Source organism: Pleurodeles waltl, chromosome 2_1, assembly GCF_031143425.1.
Source record: "Pleurodeles waltl isolate 20211129_DDA chromosome 2_1, aPleWal1.hap1.20221129, whole genome shotgun sequence".
In the NCBI taxonomy this organism is placed as follows: Eukaryota; Metazoa; Chordata; class Amphibia; order Caudata; family Salamandridae; genus Pleurodeles; species Pleurodeles waltl.
The window spans coordinates 568,557,964-568,569,397 of NC_090438.1; the positions used below are offsets into that span (position 1 = coordinate 568,557,964).

General features: G+C 39.1%; 1 protein-coding gene across 11 annotated transcripts in view; it reads right to left on the reverse strand.

Annotated features, from left to right (window-relative positions):
* LRRFIP2 (LRR binding FLII interacting protein 2) overlaps positions 1-9,256 on the reverse strand; it is a 291,111-nt gene extending 281,855 nt beyond the window's left edge. For 3 of the 11 annotated variants that reach the window (XM_069215036.1, XM_069215027.1, XM_069215017.1), the window contains exon 1: positions 8,918-9,255. The gene's annotated coding sequence lies outside the window, so the exon portion shown is untranslated. Of the gene's footprint in view, positions 1-8,917 lie in introns of all 11 variants that reach the window. The other 8 variants (XM_069215063.1, XM_069215045.1, XM_069215091.1 and 5 more) reach the window with 6 other exon arrangements.
* Between the last annotated feature and the right edge of the window lie 2,178 nt (positions 9,257-11,434).

Below are 11,434 nucleotides of genomic sequence, written 5' to 3' on the forward strand. Positions count from 1 at the left end.
ATACAACTTTTGAAAAGCACTGGTTAGCTAATTCTATCAACAATTGGTATGTCTCATTTCAAGACAGACCAAGCGCTTGTGATATTTAAAATGGGCGCCTCTCTCCAGGAAATTAAGAATGGTGGTTGTAGGAACTTAAAACAATAAAGTCGAAGTATCCATTAAACATGGTCTGAAGCTATTCTCACATAAGCAAAATAGTGATCGACTTCTATTCCACACACACTGCAGCAGCTTCACTTCCAGAATGTCCTAATGAACCAACAAGGTGTTAAGGACTGCCTGATGAAATTGGTAACTAATTACACTGTGGGAGCACAACTGAACCTACCATTAGATTAAGATGACATTTTGGCACGAAATATAAAAAGAGAAAGTGTTTATACTGTGAGGTCACGTTGCTAATGTCTTTTTGAAAGTCAATTATCAGAACATGCATAAGAACAGGTTAATACATAAAGATACACTAGAACATTTAAATATTATACTTCAATCAAGATACAGTGTGACTCTAGAGCATAACTCATCTGTCCACTCCAAGACTGCAGGTACCAAGGTTTCTCTTAACATCTGCCAACTAATAGTCTCATTGGTACTGTTTATTTAAAGAGATACACCCACCAAGTTCTGATAAAATCATAAAACACGTTTATTATTTTTAAAACTGGCCTCGGTTGAGTTCCCTCACCTTTCTCATATATTTGGTTAAAAGGTACAAGGCCGGTACAATATAATTATGCAGAAACTAAAATGTCTGGTTTGTGGTGAAGGGAACTAGAGAAAGAAAATGTTCATTAGATTAGATTTAAATTTAGCTGCAGACTCCCCCGTGACCGTTTTTTTTTTGTTGGTTTCGCTAACGCTGCAAGATCTATACTGGATTTGTCAGTGTTTTTTTTAGACACATTGCAGAGCATTACAGTCTGCTGTACAACATGGCCCAAAGTAAAAAATAAAAAATGTTTTTTTATTTTATTTAAAACCCCGTGGGAGACATGGAAGAGCTTCCGTGTCTCCACCCGCCCATCTATGATGTCAGTCTTCGTGGCAATGGGACACCTCGCCCGGGGGCAACTTACATTATAATTTTTTTTTTTAAATAAAAATTGTCCGTTACCTTGTTTACCCCGAGGGCATTCCCCACACCCCCAATATATATTTTGAAAATGCCCCTGCGGGGCCAATTTTTTTAAATTTTTTTTTTTTTAAAGCAATGGGTTTACTCTCTTACCCCTGATGTCTTTGCATACACATATGGAGAGAGACAATGTCTCTCTGTATACATGTATAAGTATATATATACCTTTTAGGTAGCAATAAAAAAAAAACTTGTAATTGTGTTCCTGTTAGAGAAAGAGATCGGACTTTTGTCTAGTGTCAGTTTTGATGCCATAGAGTAGCGCAGAAGGGTTAAATGTTTGCTACAAATAACAGATCTGTATTTTATGTGAACTGCTGAGTGGATTAGTAAAGCCAGTCATTACCTACGCATTAAAATAAATGAAATGTATGTGCGAGGGGGGCTATGGAGAGATGAAGGGCAATTTTGCTGGGTTGTAGTGAGGGAATCCAAGGAGGTGGTCATGGGAGGCGCAGCAGCAAAAAAAAAGGCTTGTCGCATTGAGCACCACCAGTGCTAAAGGCTGTGATGATGGGTATGTGGCAAGGTGAAGTAATAGTGTGTCTTTTTTGTTTTTCCAGTATCTCCAGAGAACCTGCTGATTGAGGGAAGAAGCGTAGGTAAGGTGACCGACATTTACTGTTGCACACATCACACACACACAAAACTACATTAAACAAAAGGACAACTCTTCCAGGTACTGAAAAGCCGATACCTTTAAGTGTAGGCAACTTTTCTAATGAGAGCAAAGGAAAAAAATATATATATATTATATATATATATATATATAGGACTGGTGTGAGATGAAAAACGGAACAGTATCCCAGCTGTATTGGTACTTAAACAGATTCTGGGGCGACTCAAGAGGCAAAAAACTGAATTGTGGAGGTGAAAGCTAAAAGGTAAAGAAAGAACAGCCAATCAAAGAAACGATTGGAGTCTGAAGATTAGTTGATGAAGAAGCATTATAAATGGCCAAGATGATGGGATCCAGGACAAACTCGGAAACACCACATTAAAATTGGTTTGCAAAAAATAAGCCAATATATTTTTCACCTAACCAGTGTTAAACAGGGCAGTGCTAGTAAACATTCTGTATTATTTATTTAAGCAACATATTCACTTACAGTATTACCGTGCAAGAATCGTTTGAACTTGGCTAGTCTGGATATATGAAAAATATTATTGAGACTAAGTACCTTTCTGCAAGCTAAGGTTTCAGTCCTGCAGCTGACAGGACATGACTAAGCATCCTCTAATTCTCTGCTGTTCAGTGGTTAAAACAGCTGCATTTGGAAAAAACATTTGTCAATTTACAGACTAGGTGCCTTATGATTGCACAAAATCATTTTCTGCAGCTGTGAAAATCTAATTCTTGGTTATTTTATAATTGGTCTGTGTTAACCATATTAATTAAAAAAAAATATATATATATATAACTTTAAAAAAAATAATTTCATCAGGTCCTTACGGTTTACCAAAACACAATAGGTAACTCACAGCACCATCCAGAAACATCCAAAACCGTGTGCCCAATTATAAAAACGTTGGTAGCTTGTTTGTCACAATGCACGGCCTTCACAACACCAGTGCAAGTTCAGGGGATGTCAAGACAACACTTCAGTTTTTCCCCCAGACAAGCCCTCATCCACACACCACTCCACTGACACTTAAAAACTATTTAATTCATCATTAAAACAACAACTATGGTCCATGTCTCTCAAACCAGAGAGAAAAGTTCCTTCTCAAGACGCACTTGCGGATCTAAAGAAGTTTCAATTTAGCTTCAATATACATACAGAAAAAGACTTTAACCAAAGGAAAAATATTTCTGCAAACTCCAACAGGAAAACCAAAAACAATTCGTACTGAGGAGGAACACCAAAAATACTACCAAACACCTGACTCTACTTGTATGCCATTGATATACATTTTCAACCTACTCTCCATCAGTACAATATCAATAAACCCTGCAAAGAAATCCACATACCCCTTATAGTTGTGACAAATTATACAAGCCCTTACCTAATGATCAATAAGTGTTAAGCAAAAGCTGCTATCAACAAGTAATACAGCAAAATTATTGTAACATCTAATACAAAATTAACATTCCCAAAAATTAATGGCAAACAAATCATTATTACAGACCTAAAGAAATGCATGGAGCCAGCCTTCTGTATCCTTGTCCCATTTAATTTGAAATATCGTAAACATCATGGCTTCCACCCATCTGAGGCGCAGCTACCAGTCACTTCCTGTCTCCCATGTTTTTTTTTTAAAGTCCAAATACTTGTATCGTTAAAGGATCACCTCAGTGTTTCTCAGCCTAATGTAAACCAACTATACAACTTACATCAACATGCTTAATAGCCCGTAAGTGTTCTGTGAGCCATACTATCATCCTTCTTACCATGCTAACGCTATAAATAGACTTACAGCGGCAAATTAGCACATACAATGCAAAATGTGATAGACACCTGCCTAATTTCAGTTTGCAGTGCATGTTCCTAAGTGGTTTACATTTTTTGATACTCAAGGGACAAGCCTTCCTTTTGCCACATCGAAATAGCAAAAGCCATTTCATTAAGCTAGGTTCAATTTATTTTATTATCATCAAGAAGACATTTGTAATGATGTAAATGAACAGACTTCACTTTCCCATATGTGATACTAGTTTGTAATTCAGAATTCGCATAGAAAGTTTTTCAGTGCTTGGTCAATGTATCATATATATCTTCACTATCATCATATTTAGTGATTAACCTATAATTCTTTTCAATCTTATTTTTACACTTTGGAACCAGTGTCTCTCACTTGACTTAAAACTAAGTATCGACCCTGGATCACAGATTCATACAGATAAACTCACATATAAAAAACTCCCCTCCATCTTTAATGTTTCACCCACTAAAACTTTTTAGTGTACTTATGACATTGATTTTTCCCAATCACACTCTGAAAGTAGAGAATGCAAGATCAGGCACAGATGTGGCACCAAGAAACTAAAGAACATTTAAAGAAAGGACCGCATTTAGTTCAATGTTGCTTATTAGTTTATTCATATTTCGCAGAGTCAGTGAGTAATTACATGTTGAAAAACAACATGCTTGGTGAGTGACAGCAAGGCCACAGTCAAATATCACGTCTAACAAGAAAAGAAAACACTATCAATCGTAATCATTGAACTATTTAGATCTGTACACAGAGAAAACAAATATGAGCTATGACTGGTTTAGTTCATCCTAAAAACCATCACCCAAAGACTTTCCTCACCAATGCCAGCATATTACTAGTAGTTGCGCTGAAAATGGCAAAGAGCTGTAATACCTCAGGTGAGGCTCCTTGGGTCGAACTTTGTCATCTTTCTGTTATTCCATAAACTTTCCCGTTAAAAAGTATGCAAGATGCCATGGAAGAGCACAAGCACCAATATTACCCTTACTACTAAATGCCCATTTGAGCGGCGGATATTACTACTTCTTAATTCTTTTGGTCAACTAAGGGGACATATGTATCTCTCATTCTGCTGTTTTCAATAAATTGTTTTATTCTTTCCTGACAGAAAAGCACTGTGAGGGAGTGACATCTGGTTTTGGACAGTGAAGTCTGAAAGTGGCTGTTAACCAGTTTGCATGGACAAGACCTTAAAATATGCAGTCGAAGGTAAGATTTTCTTTGAACTAAAACATAACCTAGACCTATAAAATGTGTGCTCACATTACTACGTAAGTAAGGATACCTGTTGGTCAGGTGGAGCTTGGATGGGAAACGACCTGAAGAGGAAAGCAAAAAAACATGATACATAACCTATAACCAACCTGAGATACTAGGAGATGCGTTTGTGAAATGCACAACCGTACTTCTGCCATCAACAGGATAGCAATATCAAGCATGTGTGACTCGGTTCAAACGGACGTCGAAGGACAGAGTAAGAATGGAGTGCCAGGGCTTTTGTAAAATCAGCCCCTCTACATATTATTCCCTAAACAAAAGGAGCAGCTGTGCCTTATTTCTCATCACTTAATTATGCTTCAAGCATTAGTGTCATTAACAGTATTCAAAATTGGAAACTGCCATGTAATTATAATATGTTGTACCTCGGTGCACAGTACTGAATACATACACGTACGAGAGAAAGAAAAAGAACGTAAACATTTTGCCCTAGTTAGAATCTTGCCAAAACTGCAATGGCTACATATGGAAGACAGTTAATACTTCAAAGATGTGCAACAAAATAGCTACATATTGTGTTCTTGTTTTTATAACAGTTAGCCAGGAGCAGAGTATTTACGATACAATAACAATGTTACTGGTATCAACAGCTCAATAGTTTTTGCTCACTGAAATGTACTTCAAATGTTTATATATCGTAAAAACACTCCCCTTTTGATCCGGCCAAGTAAAACCGACTTGAGACATTAATCTTCAACAGCTCATCTTTAAAGAAAAAATTAGGCCATAAAAAGATGCCAATAGCAACGCTTCAAATTCACAAAAGGAAGCTTTTCAGGTGCGGAACTGATTTCACTCCTAAGTGCATAACATCCCTCAATCGTGATCTCGATCTGCATAACCCAGGAAGCAACCAGAGTCCCTCATGTTGGTCCTTTTATTGGACCTGAAAAAACACCAGTGGCACAGGAAATCAAAATAGCTTAAGATATGTGCAAAAAAAAAAAAAACTGGTGCCTTCTCGGTGCGTAGTGATAGAGGGTTGAAGATCCCTAGAACAAACTACCAGTGGTGACCAGACTGGGTGGTGGAGACATTTAACTCAAGGTTTGTTCCTCACTCTTAAAATAATTCGCTTCTTTGTTGTTTTAACAGATGGGGCATATTTAAAGAATTGCAATACAAAACAGCATATATTATACTATTATATATTACCATAAAGTTAAGATTTCTGAAATGGACTGCCTAAGATAGCAAGCATATTTTCTTAGCTTTTTTTTTTTAATTTTAACTTTCTTTTACTTAGTGCGACCATCCTGTAATGGCAACGCAGTAAAATATGCCAAATCAACCGTTGGCATATTTTTGCATTGATAAAAATAATGGCATGTTAGAATATATTTTTTAAAAATTTGAAGCTAAAACAATTGTCACTATTTTGAGGAATATGGAAAGCACTTGTTACTTTTTTGCCCCACATATGACGAATTCTGAGAAAACCATCTAGCAGACCAAAATTCCATCAACTTTTTTAATAATCAAATCATAATTTTCTTACAGATGCTCGCCAAAATACAATTCAACAGAGCTTTATAAAAGTGAATAGCTGCCTACTTGTTCACAGTTGTTTTTTTTTTTTTTTTAATTCAAAAAATTACCAAACCTACTTTATTTTTGTTTTCAACATCAGTGGCACTTGCACATCGTCAGCAAGCATAGCCATCATTCAAAAACTACATTAAGTTTAAGGACCAAAACCACTGCAACACACACTAAAAGGTTGGTCCAGGGTGTTCATCGATTAGGCTCTAATTTATGAATTAAAATTAATTTACAAATAAAACATAACTAAGGACGCTGATTACTGTAATTATCCAAGTGACAAAGTGTTCAAAAGTAGAAAAACAGGTTTCTTATCTGCAACTTTCTTTATAAATACAGAGGGTCCATAGTAAGTTAAGGGGTGAGTTACAACATGAGCTGTCAAAAACGAAAGGCTATTTCAGGGTGTGGTGGAGCATTGAGAATTACAAGTGCAGGTGTAAAAAAGTTACCACAGCATGTGAAATGCTTTGCCCATATTCATATGAACTGTTGGTAGCTTTGATTCGGTCTAGGACTGCAGGTTCATGGACACCAGGAAGATTGATCCTCAATGTTACAATGACATAGTTTTGATGGTATATTTAAGGCAGTACTTGAAAGCAATACAAATGAGTCAGAAACATTTCCCACATTAGATGTTAAATTGTACATCAATCTTTGATGCTTGAAATACTGTTGCAAGTAAAAAATAAATACATAGCAATTCAATACCTTGAACTTCTGATAGAAATTAACAAGGAGATACAAACAGGCTCAATAAAAACCTATCACCAAAATATATCTTGCTTCCCACTCTGAGGCACTTAATTTTCAAAGAAATATGAACTGTTGTATCTATTTGCAAATGCTCACAAAACTGTCTGAAAATATCCTAATTGTTCCCTTGTCTGGTGAAACGAATGGTGGCACGTCCTCCATGAACACAACTGGACTGTGGGAAGAAAAACGCCGAACAGACCTTATGGGAAACTACAGAATTATAGCGTTTAAACGGAGTGATAGTTACATTTAACAGAATCTACATCACTAGTGTATGCAGGAGAAGGATAAAGACTCGGGAGTCCAACAATGGCCAACCAATCTCTGGTATACCTCACAAAATGTAAGGTCAAAGGAAGAGAGACTGAAAAATAGTTTTCCTTCTCTAATTTAAGCCACCGATGCTCTTGTTTAGGTTGGAAAATCCCTTGATTCAAAACCTCACCGATCCAACTGTTTGGACAGTGGTGAAAGTCTGGAAACAAGAGTGTTTGGATCCTTTAAGAAGAGCTTCCGCCAGGCTCTCCCCCTTCTCCTCCCCCCTTTCCCTCCCCCCCCCCAAAAAAAAATCCCAGGGACAATAAGGCCACTCTCCTATTAAAATTAAAGACGTGCTAGTATTCAGCAGCCAATAGTACCTCCCTATTTAACGTTGTGAAGAACTGTAACAATGTAAAGGTATAGTTCAACGAAGCTTGCTTTTCTGCAATGTACCTTTTACCTCTTCAGAGGCCAGATCACTAATGTTTAACACGTTGCACTTTTTAGTGGTCATGTAGGACGGGTTTTCTGGTTAAAATGTACTTATCACACGGACTTCATGAGTCGAGATGGCACAGTTAATTAATTTGATTCTCTGTATTTTGGAATGAAGCGCCACGGTTCTCGGCACCAACGCCCAAGATGATTTGAATGATACCAATTTAGAAATGTATTTTTGCTGAGTAGCATGGGCTGGCAGCAGTGAAATATGAATGTGGTACTTCTGAAGCCAACGTCAAAAGTTGGCACCATGCCGCAGTCAGCGTCCGGACGCAATCTTTCATTCCAACATTGGAGTACGTCCTGTGTTTCTCTTGGTTTGTGGGGTTTTACGTCAAGATGGTAGGAAACTGGTTCGGAACAGAAAGTGCGTGTGACAGCTGCGCCGGGACTTCACGAGTGCTGCCGGGGGGCAAAGCTCGCAGCCTGAGAAGTCTGATTGCTGCCTCAGACAGTAAGTAAAGGGCGAGGCATCAACGTCTGATTTGGGTGTTGTTGTCACAAACTGACCCGGCGTGCAGAAGTTGATCCTTAATCTCTACGTCTATCAATCTCGAGCCTAACTGTCAGGATAGCCGAGTGGCGGACAGACCGACCAGAGACTTGGATTGCAGATAGTGTCACACGAGAGAAGCACAACGGGGCTGCCTGGTTCCTAATCGGCTGCCAGAAACATTAGAGTGGGATGAAAGTATGTCCGAGCGAGCATGCCACTAAACTGGAGACACTAGACACAAATACAGAGAGACACTCAAAACAACGTGGTTGCTACAACGGCCACCACGAGAACAATGGTGTTATTTTATGGACTTGTGAGCTGACTTCGGCAACACCAGCCTCGCTTGTCATACCAATAGAAATACTTTGTTTTGTAAACTTCCTACTGTCAGAGACGGCACGCTCCCGCAAGAGGCGAACTGCCACCACTATTCTCCAGCACTGAACCCTCGCCGACACCACCCACAAACCCTCCAGACAGAGCCATCTCAGCCCACTTACCAGCCAACGGTCCTAGACTGCAGGCCGGACCCCAGTCACCCCCAGAAGCGGCAGTGCTTCCACAGCGCTAGGGTCAGAGCGGGGCGACCGATCCCCTGGGACGGAGACTGCTGTGCTGGCAGCTAGCGGTGACTGCGGTGCCGGCTCCCTGTACCTCGGCCCTCGAGTCTTTCACTCCCCGACCGCTGCGGCAGCCCGGGCAGGAAGAGGGTGGAGCTGCTGCCGCGGCCCTTGCTGCCAGCGCCGGATGCGGCTCACAGGGCGGAGGCCAGGAATAGACTGCGGCAGCAGCGTGAACATTACAGCCCCGGCCGCGGTAGTAGTCTGTGACATGCAGCGTCTTTAGACATAGAGAGCGGACAAGCATCGCCCAAGGACCTGCCATGTTCACCAAAATATATTATGACAGAACAGTTCTTTTTATGAACGTTAAACTTCTATACTGCTTAAACCATCTTTCGGTCGCCAAGAAAGGTAGAGCTACATATTTTGAAAATACTATCGAAACAATCTCAGTCCTATCCTCAAAACACACTGATTGTATTTGTAAAATAAAATGTCGATAAAGCATACTATTGTCTTTTAATCCTCCACATCGTGGTAGTATACAGATATGAATGCAACTTTTATATATTTTATTGCACTAGCGTCATTTCGTTCCGCATTCTTTTAAAAATACAGTTCAACATGGCCTCCAAATAAAAATGAAAAATGCGTAAGTTTTCCTTTCTAGTCCATCTTCGATATTTACACTGCCACAGTCTGTGGCCCGAGTATCTTACGTGACCGTCATCCATCTTACAGTGGTAACATCCTGGTGTCTACGTTCTTGTCAGAAAAATTCCATTTACATGAGACATAAGATGAGCAGCGTCCCACAAAAAACATAGGCCGCGTAATCACGTTGTGAAATAGCGACAGCCATTACACTGCAATCAGCACTGAACCTCTCGACCATTTCTTTGTTTTCTGAATGTTTTTTGAATTCTGCCTCCTAGTGCCCATCCCAGATGTTGTCAGTGCCAAATGTCACACGCACAAGGTACTAAGGGCCAGCTGTATTATGCATTTTTGTGATGGGCCGTTTGCGATCACAAAAATGCATTTTGGTATGTATGAATCCCAATTTGCGATTCCGTAACTTGTTACAGAATCACAAATTCGATTTGCGACTACATACCGATTAGGTATTAGGAATGGGCGTGTCAAGGGCGTCCCTTCCTAATACTGAATCGCAGAGGTATGTAGGAATGTTTTGTGACCGAAATGCGTTAGCAAAACATTTGCATTTTACCACCTACTTCAAGTAGGTGGTAACCCATGCGCAAAAGGTAAGGGGTCCCAAGGGACGCCTTCCCCTTTGTGAATGCAATTGTTAAAGCAAATGTCTTAATTAGAAATTATTAATAAATGTTTATGTATTTTGAATAATGAATTTAGTAGAAAATGAATAACGTAGAAAAATAATGTGCACGTTTAAAATTGTGACCTCCGAGATTGGCCACCAGTATTCACGAATTGTACTAAATGAATTATTAACATACACAAAATATTACAAATGTATTAGAATAATGTAGTAATATGTCATATAGAGAGATATAACCTATGTTTTTATTAATTGTAGGCCTTAACTTAGCGAGAGTCTTGGCCTAGTTTTGCAAGGCCTCACGCAGAAGCTGTATTCCTTAACGTTCACTGGAAATGCTGACAAAATGAACTAACCATGAACTGCTCATTGTTTTAGTAAAATGCTTAGTCAATGTTTTCTTTTCATGAGAACCGATGAACAGGAGACAAGGCTATAAGTAATGTAACGTTTTTGTGTATAACATGTATGAGATGTACTTTCCCAGGACGCAAACAATGAAGACACTGACTGGAGAAGATGATACATTTTCGATACCTGACGAGCCAGATGATGAGAACATCGCAAGGCGAACCAATCAACGACATGTGAACTGTGAAACATTAGAATTCATAGATTTGGAATAGTAAGACTATTGGGTAGAGCCATAACTTGTGATTAATTGACCAATTGGAAATTGGGGGACAGTCTAGGTGACTTTGATATAACAGTGTGACAGAGGGAAAAGACTTCAGATGTTAGGGGAGCGAGACTGCGAGATCGTAAAGGTGATTCAAGATTCTGTCATTGGGCTCATACTCTCTGACTGAGAGCCTGATGTGATGCTGATCGACTGATGACCTGAGGAGGAAGACTGATTCTGTTGCTGACCCATACCGTGGATAGGTAGATATGACAATGTGACTGAATTGTATTTTTGTGCCTTTCATTTCTAGGTTCGAACTGCGCTGTCTATATAGTATTCTTAGTTTAGATGTTTTTCTAAATTCTTGTTCCTAAATTGTTTTGCATGACGTCCCACATGCTGATGCTAATCTGGGTTAGATGAGATCCCTTTATATGACAATTGGCAGATTATAGAGACGAATGATTGATGGACAATTCTGCTGAATTTATGACCAGGATTGAGTTGTTGGGGTTGATCTTCTTGT